Here is a 6,831-nt window from a genome sequence, read left to right as displayed (position 1 = left end):
GTAATTGATTAACTAAGAAAAATAGCAATTAACATAGCATTGGGGGCATGTGTCGCCGGGAACAGCATGCCTGCGTCGTGAGGACGTGAACCCCTGGCTAGCACGACACCGGCCTTGGCTGCACTACCCTCTGCGACCTTACCCCACTCCCGTCGGATGCGACCATGAGGACCAAGGGCCAGCGAGATCTTGGACAGTGGTTGCCGCATGTCTTGGAGCCGGAACTCGCTGCTGCGTGAGTCCTGGGGAATCCGGCACGTGAGCTCGCTTCTCTCGACCTACTCGAGACGAAACTGGACCTCGTGCCGCCGCCATCGATGCCATGAAGGATGTGGCCGTGGCGGGCCTGGTGGGGGAGGCTGCTGGGAGCTGCCGGCCGGGATCGAGGCGAGCGCGGGGGTAGGGAGCTTGAGGAGGGGAGGGCGGACGGTGGGAGCGGCGGGCGGCGGGAAGATGTGGCGGCACCGGCGGCGGGGAAGATGCGGCGTCGGAGGGAAGTGGTCGGCAACGGGGACGAGCGACGGGAAAATACGAGGACGAGGATAGAAGATTATTAGTCGGTGGTCCACCGATTAGCAAAACGTGGATGAGGAGGTTCGGCCAATTTTACCGAATCAGTTGATCCACCTTTTTGAGAGAATATTCCCTACTAGTGGATGGTACCATCCATCTCAGTTGCAACCAAACATAAGCAAAAGCGGGACCATCCCATCCCATCCCTTTTTGAGTCAGCAACCAAATGCATGCTTATTTGAGCTTGTTGTAGTAGACATGGGTGAAGTTGTTGTGTTAAGGACCCAAAGAACCATCACACCATATGATCAAACATCACCAATGATGAGAGCGAACACGGAAATATACCATATTTTAGGAGATTCATCTAATACACAACTCCACATGCTCTCTGCTGGCAGCAGGCGCATAAATCCATATAAATTTTGATATATAGTTCCTCTGGTTGAAAGGAGCAAACCCTAAAACAATTCTTTTGTTTTGTTTTCCTATCCTACAATTTCTTAGGATTCGTAGCAACAATTTATACATCATTAGATTTTTCTTACGTTTATACACTCAATCTCTATTCGAAGTTCATGTGTTTCTTTTCAGAGTGCAACCAAACAACATATTTATATGTTTTGGATCCCCATATGATCCCCAATGTCATAACATATTACTATCTTTTGTCCATTTCTAATCATGCTTAAGAAAGGTGACCTTAGGATTTTCCTACTTGAGGCGTTTGATACGATAATAATTGGAATCCTATATGTTTTCTTCTCACCAATTCATGTGCACTAATATGATTTTTTCTATCGCTCACTCGTATTGAAAACGATCCTTTCTTTCTCATGAGGTGAAATATACGCAGATTTGTCCAAGCAATATATTGTAGGATATGAGTGGGCGTGGCATTACTTCATATTCACACGTTTTTAGAATCACACATACCATAGAGGGGGATTGAGGAGAAATAATACATAGCAAGTGCATTGGAATTCTCAAAAAACATGGATAGGGAAAACACAAAATTGGAGTTTCGTGTCCTCTTCAATCATATCACAGGCAAACAAAAGTAATTTGTGTAAAAAAGTCCGAGACCTTAAGAAAAACAAATAAACCGAGGTTTGAGTGGATGTAGTTTTTGTTTCTTAACAACTAGTAAAAATGCCCGTGCGTTGCTACGGGATAAAACAAATAAAACATACAAAAGCACTTTCTCATATAACATCTACCGTTTCTCCTTTCCAAGTATCACGTGCATGCGCAACAACCAATTTATTAGAGAGAATTTCTCATTCATCTACTGAGCTCTGCCAAGATTGATCAAAATAACCCAGCTCCAATCTCTCCAGCGTTATCACAAATTCAATATATATACCCCCCTTCGCCTTCCTTTCCATTTGTTCCTCCTGTGTGTGTCACTCCTCAACCTTTAGCTTTAGCACCGCAGAAGACCTCGTAGTGTTATCGATGTAGGTCACGATGGTGCACATAACACACTTAATGATCCATTGATAACATGATGTCACCATAAGCAAAAGAGAGGAAATTTAATAAACATAGATCATTCAATATTGCATGACAATGAAATTAATCTCTAGAGTGTTGTTGATACTCGGTATTGTCTCCTGACTTCTTTCATTAGAAAATCTCACCCCGAGTTTAGAAAGTTGTAAAGAAATGGAGAGTATAATACTTGGTAATCGATCAAAATATGCAGTACCGCACCCAGGAAGTAATAAATAATATATAGTTGAGCAAGAATATTGACCAAAGTAATTTGATATTATCTAACAACCAAGAGTAGGAAACGGCCCAAAAGGGCAGAGACCTCGTTGACGACTTCGTTGCAATTGTCCATGTGATTCAGTAGTTCTGTGTTTCTCCTTCTGGATGATGGACTTCTTTGTCTTCTATAAAGGAAATACAGAGAGAAAATTATATTTGTAGCAAACAAAGGACAAAACCAAGAGTAGGAAACGGCCCAAAAGGGCAGAGACCTCGTTGACGACTTCGTTGCCATTGTCCATGTGATTCAGTAGTTCTGTGTTTCTCCTTCTGGATGATGGACTTCTTTGTCTTCTATAAAGGAAATACAGAGAGAAAATTATATTTGTAGCAAACAAAGGACAAAACCATTCTCAAGCGAATATGAGAAGAAAACCAGGATCTAAGTGGCTCACCGTGTTGTCGACCTTGATGGAGAAATCGAACAAAGTTTCTTCAAATCCTCCTGCGGTGATGCAGACACATAAGAGGAATGAAATCAGTGAGTACGTTCTTGAGGCGTTTAGGAGCAGGCCCGTCGAGGTTCCTGGTGAAAGGTTCTACTGCTGCTCGCGTTCTAGCAAACCTGCACAAAATTAACCTGGATGGAGGTCAGCAACAAATGATTTAGATCAACATAACCCATCACCCAGTACAAAATATTAATAATTTTTTCATCCCTATAATTTTTCGAACCTTGGTATTAGAGAAAAAAAGCATCAATATTTTTTCCATTGCACAGAAGAAAAGACAAGTAAGACCATAAAAAGTGGTTCAACCTTTAAAATATGGGTATAACGCTTTAATATAGCTTGAAATCACTTTGCTGCTTCTCAAATATATATACTGTCATAGACAAAGATTTAAATCATACAAACAAAAGAGCATTACCACCATGCAATGGAAATAAAACTAAATCTTTAAATATTAAATGCGGAATGCTCCTTTTGCACATCACATAATTATTGTGTATGGACATAAGAGTGCAAGGAAGAAAGGGCGTTTACAGAATGGTGTCATATTCTTGTGATGCACCATCACAAATACCTTGTATATAAACTATAGCTGATCCACAGAACTGAGCAAAGCCCTATTTGTACAACTAAAATAAACACAAAGGAAGATAATGATGCAATGACTATATTTGATCTGGAATCTGCTCATGGCAGACTCTTGCAGTCACTTAGCTAATAGTCATTGCATAAAGAAACACAAATCTCAACTGGAATACAAAATATCTTGCAGCGTGCTGAACATTTAGCAGACATTAGCGACTATTCAATAAAACGACCCAGCATAAAGTGTAAGACAGTAAGAAAAGGAAATTAGGGGCTACCTTGAAGTGCGCTGAATATTTATCATGCATACTACAACAACTCACATTGATGATAGGTGTATTGTGGGAGATACGGGCCCACGGGTTGCCGCCAACGGTAAGCGTGCGGATGGGTCGTGCCACTGCCGGCGGGAGGGGCAGGCCGTGCATGCGCACCCACTCGTCCCTAGATTCTCCCAGTCCCGAATACACTTTACGGGTAACTTTTAGATCATATTCTACGGCCAGAGTATTAACTTGTTGCTCCCAGTCGTGAGTACATTTTTTACCAAACAAGCAAATGTTAAGAAAGCTTCAGGCCTAGTGTTGCTTATAACATACACAACATGTGGATCAACAACATAAGTTGCAGAAGGAGTGTAGGATTAAGAAACTTATATTGAGGGGAATTTTCACGAAGCATGTGTACATCTTATTATATGCTCTAGGTAGAAATCAGATTCCTCCCATCCCAGGCAATCCTGCATACCAGTTGTACACAAGGAAGAATTTTTTAGTATTCACAGAGGAAGGCGGATCTTAACAATCAACCTGATAGTTCATATATATGGATATTTAATTGACTTTAGCCTCTTAGAAAATCATCATGTTTTTCTAGTGAGCAGTTAAAACCAGCTAGACATGTAAGATTAAACATGCCAGAACATTAAGATTCCGAGTCAAGTGAAATGATGTGTAAGACCAAGCAATCTGAACAAAGACAGGAAACAAAAGGCAAATGTGTACCTGAAACATGAATGAATTTCACATTCAGGGATTGTGCTAGCAAAGATAGCTTCTCAGCTACATGTATGAAATATGATATACCACGTTCTTGAAGTACCAGACTTACAAAGAAACATCATGTCAAAGGATTCAAAGGCACTTGATTCGAGAAAATAAAAGATTATAAGGATAACAATAAAATACCACCTCTTCACTGACCAGTTCATCGCCCATCAAGTTTCTACATGTTCCCATACTGAATGAATTTACTCTATGAAGAAACATAATTCCACTAATTTACACATGTGAAATAAATAAAAAACAAGCAAAGCATGCCTACTGTGCCACGCCTGCCTTTTCTCCCAGAGGTAAAATCACAATAACCTCGCGCCTCAGCACCATTTAGATGCATGTTCGAATGCAGAAAGAAAATGTATGCCTCTCAACTCGGCGCTGCATATATACTGCATCACCGTCGCTCTACAAAGCTTTCAAGGAACACATCCCGCTACTTTGTAAACTGGTGTCAAGTGTCGATTGTCCACTAACCTGGACAACCATGCAGTATCAAACCAAGCACACTTAAGGGAATAAGGTGAAAAAGGAACTCGCGAATATCAACAGACAATCATCCATTACTTACAGCGACGGATCATGCTAGTGAAACCTAAGCTTCTTACTGAACATTTGCAATCTAGGCACGGTGAATGGAGAATAATCCCCACCCCCTTCAGAAGTGCTGCACCTTGAGTCCTATAAGAATAAGTGAATAACTCAGTATTACTGTTGGACTAAAAATTATTCTGCAGGATCCATTTAATGAACTCGGGTCAGATTATGAACAAAGCCGAAGGAAACTCAATTGCCCAGTCATTTATTACCTTTATGTGAAGGATCAGTGACAATGAAACCTAAGCTTGTACGCAATCTCCGCACAAGACTGAAGCTGGGTACATTAGACTTCTTAATTAGCTTGACACAATAGTTTCAGACTTTCAGTACTCTGCCCCAGCATAAACTTGGTGGCAGGTATAGGCTAATCAAATAATAATCCTCATTGCTTCAGAAATGATGCACTTCAGTAACAACTTGGTAAGCATTCGCGTAGAGTGTAACCCAAATCAATCATACGATAGCATGAAGATTACATCCATATACTATTCTGAAATAAAAATGCACCACCAACTAAGATATCGTCTCAGCTACATGTATGAATATATGATATACCACATGCTTGAATGACAACCCTTACAGAGAAACATCATGTCAAAGGATTCAAGTAAGAGGACTTAAAGGCACTTGATTGGAGAAAAGGAAAAAAATTAAGGATAACAATAAAATACCTCCTCTTCTTTGTGAATGATGCCCACTGTATTGGCCTGTTTAGTCCTGCTGCTTCATGCGAAAAAGAGTGGAAGAATAATTCCATGATTCCAGCCTCAGTTCTTGAGATAAGAAATTACCCTGTCAAAAACAATACCCACTATATTTCTAATATGGTAGAAAATAATGCATTGCAGCAGAAACCATACATAAATTATCAGTACATCAAATGTTATTTTGAACATTTCAGAAAAAGGTTCAAAACTATCTAAAATCTGATGACTAACAATCAATCTTTTGTGGCCATATTTGAGGTTAGCAAATTCATAACGTCATATCAATCACAGACTCATGACTCTCAAATGACCAAAGAGTTTAGAAAACATGCATATAAGATACTATCTCTGACATGCAACTGCATACCAGATCATATGGTGTATACAGAAGTTAGGCAAACATAGGCTGATGATTTAGCACTACAAACACTGAACATATCTAATATCTGCAGTTGCCATTGTGAAAATGGGACTTACAACATTAACCGATGATGGAAAAGATAAATAAAGCTCGAGCAAAAAGAGACCACATATTATGCCATGTTTTACAAAGATATATATGTACCCATGTTTTATTGAAATACACATCAAATCTTCAAACCATGAATTAACATAGGAGAGGGGACCTGGCAGTGGCGTTGAGCTGTGCTGCGTCAACCCCTCGGCGTAGGAGAGGGGATCACAGATGGCGTCGCACAGGAGGCGGAGACTCGCCTGCAGATGGCGCGGACCGATAAAAAAAATACAGAGATAATAATACAGATTTGAGGCTACTGATAGGAAACTGAAATTCCATATCTCATACACGGATCAGTACGGCCGTACTGTGGAGGTTGGCGATGGCGTTGGAGATGCCGAGCACAGTGTAGACGCCCCTGCCGCTCACGGACGTGTCCTCACTGAGGAGGCGCTTCGCAATCTCCAGCTGCCACACAAAGAGGCGACAGAGAGGGAGAAGGCTGGGCGGCCTCCACTCCATCTCAAGGTCGTCCGGCGTCCGGAGGAATGCGGAGGAACGGGAAACTGCGGAGGCACATGAGGATGCCGCTGTTCGTGGAGCAGAGGATGTGCATGGCCTAGTCCAGGTCGATGGTGGGGTACAGGTCCAGGATCCATGGCGGCGAAGAGATGGGATCCATGGAA

The sequence above is a fragment of the Lolium perenne genome, chromosome 4 (assembly GCF_019359855.2).
Source record: "Lolium perenne isolate Kyuss_39 chromosome 4, Kyuss_2.0, whole genome shotgun sequence".
Lineage (NCBI taxonomy): Eukaryota > Viridiplantae > Streptophyta > Magnoliopsida > Poales > Poaceae > Lolium > Lolium perenne.
The sequence above is the reverse complement of the archived record's forward strand: the minus strand, read 5'-3'. Positions refer to the sequence as shown.